At 33.4% G+C, this 18,660-nt stretch overlaps 1 protein-coding gene across 1 annotated transcript in view; it reads left to right on the forward strand.

Annotated features, from left to right (window-relative positions):
• The first annotated feature begins 8,559 nt into the window (after positions 1-8,559).
• Positions 8,560-18,660, forward strand: part of CNTN6 (contactin 6) — a 269,942-nt gene continuing 259,841 nt past the window's right edge. Inside the window, 1 exon segment of the mRNA XM_011220649.3 lies at positions 8,560-8,858. The gene's annotated coding sequence lies outside the window, so the exon portion shown is untranslated.

Consider the following 18,660-nt stretch of genomic DNA (forward strand, 5'->3'; position numbering starts at 1 on the left):
TTTGACAGAGAGCATGCGTGCACAAGCAGGGAGAGTAGCGTGCATGCACAAGCAGGGAGAGTAGGAGAGGGAGAAGCAAGCCCCAGGAGCCTGAGCTGAAGGCAGATGCTTAACTGACTGAGCCACCCAGGCGCCCCTTAATGAAGGTTTTTAATAGATCTGAATGGTTCAAAGTGGGAACGAAGTTTGATACCTTTTTCTGCCCAATTTCAAATCTTTTCAGCCTGACCAAATATCCAAGCCAATGTTTCATGTAGCCTAACACAGTTGTGACCTGACCGTCTTTCATCTCTATTTCATCTCATTTCTATTCAGCAGTTTCTCTGATTCCATGATATTGAGGCCCCACACAAACTTGGCTGGCACTCGTGTGTGTGTACCATACATGTGTAGGAGAGTTAATTTCTCTCAGAACTTCCTTACACCAATCTGTAGGTTAGCCATACATCCTCATTAGCCCAGGATAGATCAGTTGTGCCAGCATTGCTATTAATACTTTCTCTTTTCACTGTCACAGTTGTCCTGTGTTACATGATCAGGTGTCTGGTTGTCTTTCCACTGGATATGAGAGCCAGAAGATAAATGTTCCCCCCATGCTCTGTCGGGGTGGTTGGCCCTGAGAGGTGTTTGATGTGGTAGGCTCTAAGATGTCCCCGTAGTATTGAATAGTCATTCATACTTAATGTTAGAAAACTCAGGGATGCATCCTTTATTGACTTTTTCTGCCCCCCAAGAGACTTTTAACTCTCCCTGTCCCTTACTCATAGATCACGTTTTCAAATAAATAACTCATACATGACAAAAGACAGAAAATCCTTGTCTCAGACTCTGCTCTAAGCAGAATCCAGCCTTTGTTGACTTGGTTTTAATAAGTAACAATAACTATGTTCACTAGCTATTATTGAATGACAAATTACCCCAATATTCATAGCTTAGAATACTAGAATCCATTTTAGATGTCATGTCTGCGCGCGAGCTGAGGTTTGTTCAGTTCATCTAGGTTGCACTGAGCTGAGCATCTTTCTTATTACCCAGTTGCGTGGATAGCTAAAGTGGCTCTGCTCCAAGTACTCTTCATCTTCCTTCTACTGCAAGTAGCCAAAACATGTTTTTCTATGGCAATACCTAAGGAACAAGAAAGTAAGTAGAAACACATAAGGGCACTTAAAAGCGAGGCCTATAGCCAGCTGGGACACTGACTTCAATTCACATGCTGTTGGTCCAAGTAATTCATGTGTCAAGTTCAAAATCAAAGGGCAGGAAAGTATACTCCATCTACAATAAAGCAATGGCAAAAGTATATATACATGGAAGGATAAAGGATTGAAGGTGATATCGATCTACTGTACGATTTTGAAAGAAATACCAGTATATTGTCTGTGAAAGAAAAGAACCTGTACTGTGTCTCTGGTAATAATGCCAGTGAGCCAACAGGTAAATTCTCTTTAATGGGAAAAAAATCTCATGAAACTCACATTCTGTGTCTAATCACCATTAAAACTTAATGCAATACTTGCATATTTTAGAAATGAAGGACAAGAATAGGAAAGGCAGAAATTTGTTAAAGCCACTAAACTCTTGATGAAAACCCAGATTTTAGAACTTATGCAGTATGATGTCTTTACTGTGTCTAGGAAATAGGATACAATAATTATTATACATAGAAAATTCTTTCAATATTTAGAGTTAAAAAGATATGAGTAGAAGAGGAACCACATTAATGAAGTACATTTATTTTCACTGGGGCCCAAACAATTTACCTTATAATTTAGAAAGATCACAATGGTTCTCACAGTGAATAATACTCCTAAACTGAGAGTCTTGCAAAGCAATTGGTGCTTATTAAAATTCAGTATTGAAAGCAGCAGGTGGCAGGCAGTTCCATGAAACAACTTTGCAGTGTCCTTCTGTGGTTGAAGCAAAACAATTCATGTCAAAAGATGCCAGGTCTTACTCCCTGTTTTAAGTTATCATTGTGTAACAAGTCTTCTATTTTTTTTAATGAATATAATCAAGGAACTCAAGCTGGATTATTGCAATAGCTTTCCAAAATATACATTTGCTTAATGTGTGGTGGAAGAATACATGCATTTCACTATTATCACTTTGAAAAGTAATACATTTCATGGCAAAATGTTATATTATTTTCTAGAGAGAAGTGAATTTTTGAATATCTGTAGAATTATACATATGTGGTCTCAAATGAAAAAAAAATTTTTGTTGGGGCAAAAGACTATAAAATTTGTTATCACACATCTTTCAATGTGTTTTTTTTCTGAGTAAGAGTAAATATGTATCGCAGATTTCCCTTCCTGACACTATTCCCTACCTCTCCCTTACCAAAAAGGAAAAGAGAAGGGAAAAAAATAATTTAGATTTCTTGGGATTATTTAATACTTCTGTCTTTTTCAAAGCTTAACTATCTAGTTAATTGTCAAAGTCTGTGTAGTTACTACTTAAAACACTGTATTCAAAGAAACCTTTAATTATGACTTCAAGAGGGAAACAACCATAAAAGTTAGAGCAGTTATTTTTGCCTTCCATTTGAATGGATATGGCAGTGAGCTCCTGGCAGAGGGGCTTAAAAGACAGATTTGGGGAGTAAATGGACCTGCATTGAAATCTCTGTTTGGCCTTTAACTGTTTGTGTGATCTCGACATACTATTTAATCTTTCCAAACTTCAGATCCCTGTAAAGCAAAGGTGATAGTACCTACCTCATAAGGTTTTTATAAGGATCAAATGAGATTTCAGAGTTAGTGTCTAGCCCCCAGGAAGCACTCAGGAAATTATATAAAATTATTTATAATTTAGTAATATTAGAAGAATCACCTATGGTGGGCAGGGGAAAAATATCTCATAAAATACATGTTTTAAACATGAGTTATTTGGAACAGTTGTATATCTGAATGAAAAATAAACCAACCAATCAAAAAACAGTAACACCAACAACAAAATACTGCCTGTGTTGGTATATCATAATTTTAAAATGATTGTGTAAGTTCAATAAAGCATTATGTGTTAATCTTTCTTTTAATTCCTTCAGAAAAAAATGTTATTAGAGGTGTCTTCACAATAAGGCAATTATATGCAGGTAATAGTTATTAGTCATATTCTTTTCCTGCAAGAGGCAGAAGTAGATCAAGATTTAGCGAAGTTTGAAGCTTTTAAAAACTCAGGGGGCCCACTTCAAGAATTGGCAGGTGAGGGGAGCCTAAGTATTTTACGGGGAAGCGTTGGGAAGAAGATAGAAGCAGAATTTCCTGATATCAGGAAAACAGAAGAAATAGCAGCCATGAAGGCAGATTATCCTGGAGGCCTGCAGGGGTAAAAAAGAACAGTGCTTCATAGCTCCCTAAGTTGGTTTTACTGCTGAAGGAATTCTGTGACAGAATCCCTTGAGCGGCTCTACACCTGTCAGCCTGTGCCTGATGTTGGCAGTCCTGCTGAACGATTCTGTCTCACTGCGCTGTGTGCAAACTGAGCTGTTGGTTTCAGTGTCTCCCAGACCATGTGGACACGTGAGGAGTCCTTGCACCTAGAGAGACTCCTGACTCCATACCTCTGGAAAACTGAGAGGAAATCAATACATTTTAATGTAAATGTCAGCTGCCATACTCAATGCAAGTGCACTAAGGTAACCTATCAAAAATATAAAGTCATATTGGATTTTAAAAATCCAGCTGTAAAACAATTATAAGAAAGATACCTAAAACAAAGTGGCAGAAAAATAATTTTGTTCACTTACAAGTATATAAGGAAATGCAAACCAGAAAGAAAGCAGAGATGCCAAATAAAATTCTAAGAGATATAAACACATTTTTACAAATTCCTAAAGATTTTATAAAATCATAAAAATGCAATCATGTGTATAGTTATATATATATACATATATATATAATTCACTATATATTTACATGTATTTAATTCACTATATATTTTCATATATAGTGAGATTTATGTATATACGCACACACATATACACACACATCCTTAATCCATTAAGCAATGTAGTAGCAAAATATATAGTGCTAAAGCTTCTCTAAAATTAAGATTACTTGATTTTGAAAATCTTTGTAAGAAATATTTACTATGCTTCTCACAGAATTTGACATGTCAAGCAGACAAAATAAAAAGATTATTAAGATTTGAATAATAAAATCAATGTTTTTATAGATTTTTCATCCAGGCTGCCTGGGATTGATCCCTCCTCAGTCTCCTGTTTGGATGCTTTAGGACAATTTAGTTAACTTCTGTGTGCTTCAGTTTCCTTGTTTGTTAGATGTGGAAAAGAATAATATAATGCTAATCAGGTTGTTGTGATGATTAAATAGATTAAATAGATTACCAATTTAAGTACTTAAAACATGTTCTAGCACATATTTTGAGCTGTAGAAGTTACCTCTCAATATCATCATCATCATCATCCCCTAGAAAAATATAAGTGATTCAAATTGACCCAGATAGATCTAAAAATTTTTAAATGACCAACAATCAGAAGAGATTGGAGAGGTGGTTTTCATTGTCCACTAAAATCATTAATGACAATGACAGCAACAACATAATAACAACAAAATAATAATTTTTGGTTAGAATGAAAGGCTTGTCAATTTTTCTTATTTTTCCAAAGTCTTTAAGAGATTACTATCATCATCATCATTTATTAAAACTCAACTTTATACGATATACTTTACATGAAATAAAATATACTCAGTTTGATAAGATTTGTCAGATGCATATACCCATGTAACCGCTGTCACAATCAGAAACAGGATATTTTTGTCACTTAAAAATACTCCCTTATGCCTATTTGCACTTAATCTTCACCCACTTCAGCCTTAAGCAACCATTCTCTGTTTTCTGGTCAGTATAGAATTGCTTAACTTTTTTCCAATATATTTTTTTGGCATTTTTTTTAAGATTAATTCAAATAGTAGGGCATTTGGGTGGCTTAGTCAGTTAAGCATCTGCCTTTAGCTCAGGTCATGATATCCTTGTTCTAGGATCAAGCCCTGCATCAGGTTTCCTGCTCAGCAGGGAGTTTACTTCTCCCTATTCCTCTGACCCTCCCCACCGTTCACTCCCTCTCTCTCTCTCAAATAAATAAGTAAAATCTTGAGAAAAAAAGATTAATTCAAATAGTGAATATTAGTAATTTTTGTCTTTTTAGTGCTGACTACTTTTACATTTCTGAATATATCACAGTTTTTAATTTATCCTACAGATGGGTATTTGTGTTGTTTCCAATATTTGCCATTATAAAAAACATTGTCATGAATTTTTATTACAGATCTTTATATGGACATATGCTTTCAGTTCCTTTGGAGAAATATTTAAGAATGGAGCTTCATATTTTAAGAACTGTCAAATTGCTTTTAAAGGCAGTTTTAACACTTTATACTTCTACCAGCCAGGTGTAAGAGTTCTAGTTACTTCACATCCTCAAAAACCCTGGAAATTTTCAGTGTTCTTAATTTTGGCCTTTCTAGTGGGTGTGCAGTGGTATTTCACTGTGGTTTTAATTTATGTTTCCTTGATGAATAATGGTGTTGAACTCCCATTTTAATGTGTTTAAATGTCATACCTGTATCTTTGGTGAAATGTCTGTTCATATATTTTTTAAATTATTTTAATTGGTTATTTGTTTTGTTATTGAGCTGTAAAAATACCTTAACGTTGTATTTCAAAGATCAGCCATTTTTCATTTTGGTGAAGCCCAGTATTTCTATTTTTTTTCTCTTAGGTTTTGTGTGTTTGCATATGATGTGTATGTGTGAGTGTGTGCCTTAACAAATTTTTGCCTATTCCAAGATCTTGTATATTTTCTTCTAGGAGTTTTTAAGTTTTACCTTTAGGTTTGTGATCTATTTCAAGCTATTTTTTGTGTGAGGTAAAGTTCAAAGTTAGTTTATTGTAAATAAACATCCATTTGTTTAGGCATCATGATGCTTTTATCATTGAAATATCTTGACACTATAGCCTAAAAGCAATTGATCTTATAAGTGCAATTCTATCTTTAGACATGGTATTATATTCTATTGATATATATTCCCAACACCATACTAACTTGATCACTTTAGTTAAGTAGTGAATGGTAAAATCAAAGTATAACTTTTTCAACTTTGTTATCATTTTAATTTTACTTCTCTTCATTTCCATCTATATTTTTACTTTCTTGGTTTCATTTCCATATAAATTTTAGCATCAGTTGATAATTGACCCAGAAAAACCTGCTAGGACTTTGGAATCATTTCAAATCTGAAGACCTTTTTGGAGGTAACTGACCTCTTAAAAATACTGAGTTTTCTTGTCCATGAACATGGTATATTTCTTCATTTATATAGGTTTTATTTTATTTATATCAGGAATTCTTTGTAGTTTTTAGTGTATAGATCTTAATTTAGAAGCCTGACACATATCCCATTGCCCTACAGTGATCAAAGATTAAGAGAATGAGAAGATATCAGCAGAAGTTTCTGAGAAGGAGCTGCTAGTGATGTAAGGGAAGGGAGACAAAAGACCTAATCAAATTGCATTTGAGATAGAATGAGAAAGGATTATTTGGAGACAACGAGTATAGCCAATTCTTTTAAGATTTTTTTTTTAAGATTTTATTTATTTATTTGAGAGAATGAGCAAGAGAGAGAGTACATAAGCAGGGGAAGAGGGAGAAGCAGACCCCCCTGCTGAGCAGGGAGCCAGACATGGGGCTTCATCCCAGGACCCTGGGATCATGACCTGAGCTGAAAGCAGATGCTTAACTGACTGAGCCACCCAGGCTCCCCTAAGATGTTTTAATGTAAAAAGAAGCAGGGAAATGAAATGGTAGCTAGAGGAAGATGTGAAGTCAAAAAGATTGTTGCTTTTTAAGATGGGCAAAATAGCAGGAAATCTCTATGCTGTAATGATACGAAGAGAAGGGAGAACTGTTAATTCTGAAGAGGGAAGGACACCTACCTGGAACAGTCTCTTGAGTATGTTAGAGAGCATAGTAACTGGAGAACAGTAGAGAGCTTGGCCTGAGTAAAGAGTGTGGTTTACCCAGAGCAGAAAGAGTGAAGGCATAGTTTGTGGGTACAGGTGCACCCGTAGGACTAGCTGCAGTGGTAGGAGCTACTGAAGGTCGCTTTTGATTCTCATTTTCTTATCAGTGAAATGGGTAGCAAAATCGTCAGCTGTCTTGGAATATGGGGTAGAAGTTTTGGAGATTGAACTAAAGGAGTGTCCTTTAAATTGAATGAATTCCTCTTCAAGGAAAAAAAACACTACATGGTGACTATTTTTCTCATATTTCAGTGGAAAAATTCAGCATTTGGCACTTTTATAAGTAAATAATAATTTTATTTTGGAAGAGGCAGAGATACTTTAAATTAAAAAAATTAGACATTCAATTAGGACAAATATCATAAGTATAAAATAATTCACCCAGTTTGCCTTCTCATGAATTGGTACTAATTTTGAGTTCCCTAATGTTAAGAAACAGTAATTCCTCTCTCAAGCCTCTTATGATGGTGGTTAGACCCTGTGTAGAAATGAGGTATGTGACTGATATATTTACAGAAGAACATAAACATGGAAATCCGTAGGATATAGTCGTAAAATGTAGCCATAGAAACCTTCTGGCTCATCAGATAAAAGCAAACTGAGTCCGAAAGATATTTTTTGGTTTATTCACATTTTATTTGTGGATTTATTTTCCCAGTATTCATTCACTTTAAGATGCCAAGAGTGTAATTTCTTTTCATTACAACACGAAAATAAGTCTAAGCAATTATTCTGCTCTCATGTTATAGCCATGTTTGTATGTGTTGGTGTCTCTGTGTGTATGCAGCTGTTTTTCCTATTGTTAACTTTTTTTATTGTTGTTAGCTTTTTTTCCAGTGAGAAGTTAGTCCTTTCCAAACCAATGACAAGATCCAAACATATTAAAAAGTTTAGTTGGAGGGAAGAGTGTGAAGCATAAACAGCATTCGTTCCTTTACAGAGTTGTTTTGCAAACACATGCACACTTGTTCTTGGCCTCTGGAGATTATAAATATGTTACCCAGGAGAGCAGCAATACTCTTTTGGACTTGACTCCACTTTCTTTACACACTCTCTGTCTTTTAGAATCCTCATACGCATATTTTAAAAATATGATTTAGAAAGGATTTAGTGACAGTGCATTAGATCTTTTGATTTTATTTCCCTTTTCTCTTCATCCTAACTAGTAGCGGGAGTTACTGGCATGCTTCAGAATGCTTACTTACGTTTGAATACAGTCTAAATCAGTGCAGACCCTTGACTGACTTAATCTTCGCTTGCAAATGACAATGCAGTGAAACCAGAGGAAGAAAAAAATGACTTCCTTTCCTATTGGAAACCTAATAAGTAGTTAGCCTGACCCAGTTTTCAATAAGAGAGATTTTCTGATGACCCAACAGGAGTGACTATCTCTAGTCAAAGAAAGGGGAGGGTGAATTTAATCTTTCATGCCACTGGAATGGCAGCTGCTCTCAGCTCTCTCTGATTCTGTGAAGGATGGTGAAGATAGAGCTGTTTTTTCAATATAGGGAGAATTTTCCTTTTGAATATTCCAAACGGGAGACTTGCACATGTGCCTCAAGAACTAATTGTCTAGGTTCCGTCAGAAATGCAGCAGGAGAGGAGCGTATTTCATGCTTAAGACCAGAGAAGAGCCACGCAATACTCAGTGGATAAAAGGCTTGCAGTCCCAGCTGGGAAAAAGAGTCCCATTATCTCCCAGCTGCATAGACATTCCATACGGCTTGGTTCTGCCTGGATGCACAGCATGCCTGGCTGAGAGCTTGAAACAGAGTTCTGCAGAAAAATTGTAAAGATCCCGAGACATTTCCCTGGTAAGATCTGTAAGTACAAAATTGTGCTGTCTGCTGCAATGAGAATTTTGCTGGGCAAGCTGCAGCTTTTCTTCCTTTCAATGTCTTTGTATTAGCCTAACAGGTAAAAGCTGGGGTTGGGGGAGAAGTCACTGCTTTATTTATGCTATGTTTTTATGATGTTGATGCTTAAAATGCATTTATTCCTTGTGAGAGAAAATGTATTGAATATGTATTCTGGGAAGCTTAGGATCAAACCAGGGAAAGAGAGACTACAGGTACATTTTTCAGTGTTTCACTAGTCTTTTGCTGCAGTAAAACTAATGGGCAAGACGGGATGACAGTGCTAATTCTGGTACTTTCAGATGGCTTTCGCACCCTTTCTGTGACGGCAAATGGGAAAATGTTATTGCTAATTTTTTTTCATCAAAGGGTAGAGGGGTGGGGTTTGCAGTGTCCGACAGATGATTTAAAGGAATGGTTAGAAAAAGTTTCCTGGGGGAGGGATTTGGTGAGGGGAGCAGTGCAAGACTGGAGGTCACATGACCCCACCAAATTTTGTCTGGCATTTTGCTTCTCACCCAGCTTCCAGATGATAGCTTCTGGAGCTTCCATTTACAATAGTTAAGCTTGTCAGTATTAAGGTGCCTGTAATACTTTGTGAAAAGTTTCAGAAGTTGATGACTTGGGAACAAAACTTAAAAGAGCTCTGAGATTAGCCACATATAACCCATTATGTTAACGGAATACTGTCAACTTTGGGGGTTTGGGGAGAAATTGGAATTCATAGTTCTTGCTTCTCCAATTGAAAACTACTTATGTTTAAATAATCAGCATCCAGACTATGTCCTCTGAGAAATATTCACAGAATGACTAAACAGAAGTTATGAGAGAAAATAGAGAGAACAGTAGAATTACACAGAATCAATTTGGAAAATGAGGTATTCATAATCTTATCTACAGTGGCAATGTTTTTAAAAAATTTTTGTAAGAGAAAGAGCCGCATGTTGAATATTGAATTTCTAGTTTTGAACAATCTTCATTTATCTGGTGGGTTTATTTTTATTGTTGTTAAAGTTTTCATTAATTTATGTGCATTGTATTTTATAAGATAAAAAGATATTTAAGCACACTCTCCCATGCCCTACCCCTCTTCACCCATGTATAAACCTACAGAAATTCAGAAAAAAAAATACACACACAATACTGACATGATTTGTATAACAAACAGAAATACAGTCATTTCATCTTTGATGCTTCAGTGATTTTTTAAAAAGCAATATCATGGCTATGCAATCCTGAGATTTCAAATCTATAAATTTGCAATTTTTATAAGGCTTTCTATGAGGTTATATAAATGCATAACTTATCACATCTTAGCCAAAAAGCTTGTCATTTATAAACTGCACTGCATTACTTCCTTTGAACATTCCTAGTGAAGTGCCAGAATAGTTTGTTTAGCATTCTCCATGTAACTTTCCCTAATGAAAACAAATTCACATTGTCATTTGGAGAATTAATACATATTTGGTCTAAGCTTAGATTAAAAAAAATCAATTATCTTGTGAAAAGAATGTGAGGTATATTAAGTTGTTTGCATACTTCTGTGTCTTTGACAAATGAAAATACTCAGTAATAGAAAAATAAGTTTGTACCTTTTTTATTATTTTAGTAGAAGGAGGAGGGTTATGAAATATGTATTCTTTCACTTACATCTTTAACATCATATTAATTAGAATGCAGTAGCATAAGCTATACTCCTTAAAAATAACTCAAGCTAAACAGAAAAGTTCAAAAAAGAAATCTTGTCACCTGTAGAAAACAATTGTGATATTTGTAGATATCCTATGCCTAAATTCAAATAACAAAATGAGAGGGAGAGACTTTAGAAGAATGCTTTCTTATCATACATTTTTGTTTATTTTTGGCAAATAAGTATTTAGATAATGTGATCAGAGATGATAGATAGATAGATAGATATAATAGATAGATAGATAGATATCCTTTTAAAAGAATATGATCTTACTGTATTTTTTTAAAAAAAAGTATTGAATTTATTTTAGATTTGGATTAAATAGAAAAAAAGTAGAGCTGATATGAAACTGAAGAAATTGCTAAATTTCGGGTATTTGTTTGGTTTTTTTTTCCCCCAAAGGAGATATTAGGTCCATAAAAATAACACTTGAGTTAAGAACAAAAATTAAGATTAAGAAACTACTAGTAGTTTGAAGTCACCACTTTTAAAATGCATGTTTAAATATTAAACAATGTCTTATAAGTCTTTGTTATGATAGTTATAGAAATTAACACATGTACTTTATGGTTTTCTTCCTTACATATACCACCTGAACTTCAATTATATTATCAGTTTTACATTATTGAGACTTACAGTATTTCCATTCTGGCTTAATTCACACAGTCTTGGTTAGACTTATTTGGAATTTGGAAAAAAAAAAAAGTCCTTACCAATTACTTACTACTCAATTCATCATTCCTGTATTCTTAATTTTGAATTATTTCTTGGATTGTTGGATTTTACTGCTAAGTAGTACCCCTCTACCAAAGAAATAGTCATAGATGCTATATTTTCTGTGTGCCTACATAGAACATTTTTTTCTTTTACCTTATACATGGGAGACATATTGATCTTAAATTAAACATATTTTTTCTATTTAAAAACTTGTAAATATTTGTAAACAATGCTAGTTACTCTTCCCATACTGAATGTTGCTGTCCATTGATTATTAGGTATGTGTGAAATTTCCATCCTTGGATATAAGTTGTTTCTTTCTGGTGCATAACCACATGATTCTTTGAGGAGTTTTTTCTTTGTTGGTTGTTTTCTTTTTCTTCCTTCCTTTCTTTCTTTCTTTCTTTTTCTATTTCCTTTTTCTTTTCTTTTTTTTTTCTTTGCCATAGCATGTCCTGGAGTTAGGCAGTCTTCATCATCCTTGCTTGAATATGCTGTACTGCATTGATTTGAGTTTTTTATATTTCAATTTTGTTGTTGTTGTTATACTCAGTATTTGATATTTTTATTGGTATTATGTTGCTTGTTCCTTTTCTTCAGTATCACCACTTATGAGCATGTTGGATCTCATTTGTCTGTCTTCCACATCTATCATTTTATCCAAATTTATTTTTAATTTAAAACTTTTTCAGTTCACTTTGGTTTTCTTTTTAAAAATATACACAGAAAGATTGTTTTAGAGATATGTAATCTATATAAGAGTAATTGTCTTAGCACTTTGTTCAAACTGTGGCTGGTTCTTCTTGAGATTTATGTTTTTCAACTGCATTTCTTTAGGTTTTTTTTCCCTTTTATCTTCTTTTTATTCAAAAAGGTATGCATGAGGGATGAACAGAGAAAGCACAGAGGATTTTTAGGGCAATGAAACAATTCTGTGTGATACTGTCACATTAGATACATGTCACTATGTATTTGTCTAAACCCATAGAATATATAATACCAAGAGTGCAACCTGGTATGAAATATGGATTTTGGGTGATAGTTATGTATCAATGTAGGTTCATTGATTATAACAAACTGTAAAACTATGTGCGTTGTGGTGGGGATGTTGATAATGGGGAAAGCTGTGCATGTATGGGGACAGGGAGTAAAACTAGCAGATTTGGGGCAATCTGTATCCTCCTAAAAGTAAATGAAGGAGAAAGTACTTGTCAGCTTTCCTATATGCCTCCACCCACCCACTTCATGTAGGTCCATGTTTTGGGTTTTTTTGTTTTTTTTGGTTTTTTTTAGTATTTGGCAGCAGTGGAAATGTGCTTCAGAATCTATGTTTTGGGGTTGTGTTTGCATGCATTTTTATTAAAAACAGAAGGCTTTTTACTTTGATTTTGTATCCTACCAATATCACTGTGTTTTTCTTTGTTGTATCTGTAGAACAAGAGATAAATTAAAATCTCATTATTTAATGAACTTTAAATAAAAATCTTTCAGTTTGGGAGAATTATTTAAATAGAAATTTCATTAGATAATGAAATTATTCCCATTATTCATATTGGCAAGAGCTATTCTAGTCAAAATTGAGTATGTACCATATACTGTAGTATTAAATACTTGTTGTGATGAAGCATAACACAGGACCTACTAGGGAAGGAAAAGAAAAAAAATCAGAGTCAGAGTCATTGGGACTCTTTTATTATTATTTTATTTATTATGTTATAATTGTATTTTCATTTTTTATTCTTTTATTCTTTCATCCTCCTATCAGTCTTTAATAATGAAGTCTATAGCCCCTGTAACTGTCTTGCAAGGACTCTTTGGGTAATTTAGAGTGAATTTAGTCCTAGTAACATGAATCAAAATTAGGAGTCTCAAATATCTTATGGCAGTAGGGTGGGCCTAAAATTTATACATAACAAGCTTCCAATTAAATGAATACATGAATGACATTGCTTAGATATTGAGATTTTTAAAAGGAGCCATGAGAGAGTCATGTATCCTATGAAGTACAAAGCAAATAATCTTACTGGTAAAAAGTTCCATTCTCTCAAGTGTGTATAAAGTGACACCAAGATTCTGGAAGCAGGCCTCTTGTGATGGAGGGCCACACATCTTCTCTTCTCTACAATTGGCACGAAATAGCTTTGTGGTCTTAAGCAAGTATCTTAGCCTCTCTACACCTCCATTTCCCATCCATAATGGGGATAGCAGAACTGACTTCACAGTAATAGCAAGAGGAATAAATAGGTTAACATGTGAAAAATACATTCAAGAAAGCCTTGAAATTAATAATTACTCTTAATATTGGTTATTTGATCATTTTTATATTAGTGTTACTATTATAATATTTTGTCTATGAGCCTTGGGATTGATTGGGAAAAATAATATAAAACAATGAAAAAAATGAAAGTTATAATCATCGTCAAATCAATTGTAATAGGTATTTAGTACAGAACTAAATGTGGAGGTGTGAATTATAATTAGGTATAAAAATGGAGCTCAGGGAATCTTGTGCAAAGATTCAGAGATGGTGGTCCTCAGATTCACATAGTCTAAATATAGAAATGATAGTTCTACATGCACCAATCAGAGCTGGTCAAGAAAAATGGTTTATTTAATTTTCTGACTATAAAAACAGTATACAAAAAAGCAGAAGAAAAGAATAACCCATAATTCCTTTCACCAAAGAATACCATCACAAAATACTTGTGCATTTCTTTTTTGTTGTTAATGGTTTTGTTTTTCAATTTTTTAATTACAATTTTAATGTCCAAAAAAGTAATGTGTGAACCCAAAACAACAATAAAATTTGAACATATAGGAAAAATAATAAAATAAAAAATTAATACCTTTCCACATATTTCTAATCCCACTTCCCAGAGATATTTCCAACATTTTATTTTATTGTATTTATTGTTTGTCTTTTTTTTGATTTATTAAGCATTCTATATTCATTTTTTTCCAACTTTTACTCTCTTAAAAATTAAATATTCTGTTACATTTAGGTGAACATAAATATTTTAACATAAAATAAAGCTTTTTTTTTTCCAATAAGCTGAAGATAATATATCTATCCTTTTCACAAAGAGGACAATGGCTTGTTTAAATTTCCTCCAAGATATTTCTGGCAATGTCCATGTTTCTACTATTTTTTTTTACTTTGTTTTTGAACTTCTCCTAATACTTTATCAATGTTTATTTAGATTTATTACATGTTTTTCTGAGATATTTATTAACCATTTCTTCTTACCACATACATACATCTTGTGGGTTCATTCCCTGTGTACTGAAGACCATTTGAAGATCATTATAGAAACAGTCTTAAACTCGCTTATAGTTTTTCTTTCTAAAAATTACTTACTCACATTTTAAAATAATAACACAGTTGGTTACAGAACTCCATGATGACCAATAATTTTTTTCTCTACACTTTTTGCATTTTTTGTTCATTGCTCTTCTGAAATATAATTTTGCTCATGAGAAGACTGCTCATAGTCTAACTATAACATCTTTGAAGATATATTTGTCTTTCATTCTGGTAGATTTTAAAAATTTCTCTTTGCAATGATGTCTTTGGGTTCATTACAATGTGTGTAGGTGTAGATTTGTTTTAAATTTATATCATTCTGGCCTCTACAAGCTCCTAAATATGTCTAACTTCAATTTTGAAAAATTCTCAGCTACTATATATTTACTTTTATCCCCTTTCCATCTTAATTTTCTCTAAAATGCTCATTATGTATTCGAACCTTCTTCTATTCTTCTTTGTAGTATTTTATATATTTTTATATCTCTCTTTTTTGTGTTTCACTCTGTGTGATTTCCTGTCATCTGTATTTCATAAATTTATTTTTGTTTTCAGAAGATATTTTTGATTTCTGTAATTTCTATTGCTTATTTTAAAAATTCTCTTATTTTAAAGTTGATTTTGATTATTCAGTTAGTTTGAGTCTTTTTAGGGACTAATTACTTCATTATTAGTGTCTGCTGAATCTCCCTCATGGTGGTTTATTCCTTTTGATGTTTATAATCTCCTTTTATGACAGATTCACCTTCAGCAGATGTTGATTCCCATGAGAGACCAACATTATGACACTTGAATATGCTTCTCTACAGCATTGTTTCACTTTTGCCTCTAGATTTTTTCTATAATTTCCCCATTTTGTATTTAGCTTCTATGTTAATTTTTGACCTGAAATTACCTAAGATGCAGATAGAATAAATTTAGGCTCTACAACCAAACTTGGCAAAAACTTGATTTTCAGCCTATCGCTGGAAGAAGTTTTCTTTCCAGGAGATAAGCAGAATCTTTTAAAATCCCCTGTTTTGTGGAGGGTCCTCTTTTCCTTGGTTTATTCCAGCTAACTTTGAGTTTCCTCCTCATTTTGCATCCTCACCAATCCAACTTTGAGTTTCCTCTTCATTTTGGATCCCTGACAATTTATCTTTCTCGTTTACAACCTTAATTATGCATCTTTTAAAGGGTTTCTTGTGTAGCATTCTATGTGTCTATGGTAGAAATGATACCTTTCTGCATCATATTGCATAGTGTCATATACTGTCATGTTGACTACAGCTTTCCTCATCTGCTTTCCATCAAAAAGGAGGTCATCAAACTTTCTGGTTGGCTAGTAGTTTATTTTTTTTTCTGGTATTCTTACAATTTCATGTATTTCTTGTGGTGTGTTTTCTATCAGTTTAGTGGTGCTTTAGGGGCCATTCCAAAATCTTGAGCCACAAATTAATTATGGGTTTTTTAAAAAAAGATTTTATTTATTTATTTGACAGAGATAGAGACAGCCAGCGAGAGAGGGAACACAAGCAGGGGGAGTGGGAGAGGAAGAAGCAGGCTCACAGCAGAGGAGCCTGACGTGGGGCTCGATCCCATAACTCTGGGATCACGCCCTGAGGCGAAGGCAGACGCTTAACCGCTGTGCCACCCAGGCGCCCCTAATTATGGGTTTAAAATAAGATTTTTCACAGAAATCAAAAATGTCTTTCCATATTTTTTTTAGTTATTCACTAGATATTTACATATGTCTTTTTATTAATTCCTCAAAAATTAATTTAATTTACCAAAGTGCTGATTTAGTTCATTCGATGAGACAGTGCTGGGAAACACTGTAGATGTGGTTAGAAAAGCTGGCCAAGTAGTGTTGTGTACGTATTCTCTAGGAGTGGTAGCTATATCAATTCCTTATGTTTAATGGTATACAAATTCTTAAAATGTAGAGGAAATTATTCAAAATGTTTGTCAGCACAGTAATTCCTAATACCACAGTCAAGCTGAGTGCTAAACAGACCATTCTTCCTTTAGATGACTTCTGTTGATTAAAAGTGAGAATTTTGAATGGATTTTTTATAAGTGTTCTTTTAAGCGTGGAAGGAGAAACTCAAATAAGACATTTTGTAGAGTTCCTAGTAATTTATCACCCTTGTATGTAAGAGGCCAATTATGGACATTTTATTTTCAATGCTTTTATTTGTTCATTTTTTCAAAGTTTAATTGATCTGGCTTCTCTTAACATTTGTATGATAAAGGGGTTGTGTAAGGAAACTTTTGTAGTATCTTTGTAAATATCAGTTTAATATATTTGTTGGAATAGAGCTCTTAGCAAGACAAAGTAATTTTCCTCTCTAGCACTTGTCAAAGTTCTCCAATCAGTAAACAGCAATAAATGAAAGAGAAGGTCAGAAATCAGACATGCTCCTAATTTTCTATCAGCTGATATAAGAGTAAATTAAAGAAAGTCCTTAAAGTTTTGTTGATGAAAAGGTTACAATTACTCAAGTGTTGATAGAAGGAATTTTTTTTTTTTTGAAGCATAACATGAAGATGTTTTCTGGGTATTTAATGTTAGTCAGCAAATTCTTAAACATGTGTAATTGTGAATCTGTGGTGCTAACAGATAAGCTAATTCTGACGTTCCTATTTATAAGTTAACACAAAAGTGTGTATTCAAGGATTCTTTTAAAATTAGCATAGTGTATTATAATATAGGTGTTTTTCAGAGGTACCTACTTTATTTTAAGTTGATATTTTGTGCAAACTGTGTCTGCGTGATTTGTAGACAGGAGAATGAGGCCTTTATCTGCATCTTCCTGTCAAGATATATAGGGCACTTTGGTGTGGAAATCTTTCTGTTTGCTGACTTCATTCCCGTTCCATCCTTTGTCATAAGTTGTCAGAATAATTATTCAGTGACAGAAACAACTTTATTATAGGAAAAGAGAGACTGGAATTTAAGAGAAAAATCACCTTTTTGCCATGTGTAGTTCAACATAGAAAGCCAGATGTAATTTTCATACGTTTACACAACACACACATCCATTATCTGCACAATACTTGAGACAATTCTTTTTACCATTAGTGGCTTCTTTACTTAATAGGTAAAGGCTATTTTTCACAAAGAAGCATGGAACAACAACAAAAAATGATTTTATGCCACTGAAATTTCAAGATTCATAAATATATCTTTGGATGTCCTAAAATACTTTTTTTCCATTCTCAGAGTTTTAGCCCCTGGGTATTATTTCTTTTAGGCTTTCATTTGTACATGAAATCACCTCAGTTTATCCAAAACTTCTGGTTAATTTAGATGAATAACTTAACATACCTAATTACCAATAGTAATATTATAATTAAAATGTACTACTAATAAAGCCATAATAAAAGTAATTTTAAAGTTTAATTAAGTAACACCTCAGAGCACCACAATTTGTTAATTTCATCTTTATAGATGATTGAAAAGTGTGATACATAGTGTTAGTTACCAATCTTGTCTTATAAACACAGTTTTAATGGGTTTTTTTTTTAGATTTTTTTTTAAACACCTGGTATTCACAGAAGTTTAAGTCATATATTTTGACTTGTTCTATTCGCTGCGGTTGTGTTATCTCCCGGAGTCTAAGTTCTTAAAAGCTTGGACCCTGACTGATTCCTCTTTGTATATCCAGTGCCTGTTCATCGTAGACAATGATGTTCACTAATATCTTAATTCCACAAATATCGCCTGAATACTTTCTGTGTGATTGATGCCATTCCAGGCATGGGGTGTTAAACTCTGAATAAGATAGAGAAGAATTCTGCTATTGTGAAGTTAAAATGTTAATATGTGTTCTTGAACTCAGTTATGCATTCATCTCCACCAGTTGGGTGGCTAACACTGTTAATTTTATATCTTATTTGAGAAATGAGCATTAGAAGTTTATAAATTATCTAATTCCAACATATTTTTTAAAAATAAAATACTGTGATATTGTGAGAAATACCAAAAGGACTACATTAAAAGGTATATGTATTTGCTTGGAATAATAATTGTCCCTCAGTTGTGATAGTGATATATTCTCGGTTAT

This window comes from Ailuropoda melanoleuca, chromosome 4 (assembly GCF_002007445.2).
Source record: "Ailuropoda melanoleuca isolate Jingjing chromosome 4, ASM200744v2, whole genome shotgun sequence".
NCBI classification, from domain to species: domain Eukaryota; kingdom Metazoa; phylum Chordata; class Mammalia; order Carnivora; family Ursidae; genus Ailuropoda; species Ailuropoda melanoleuca.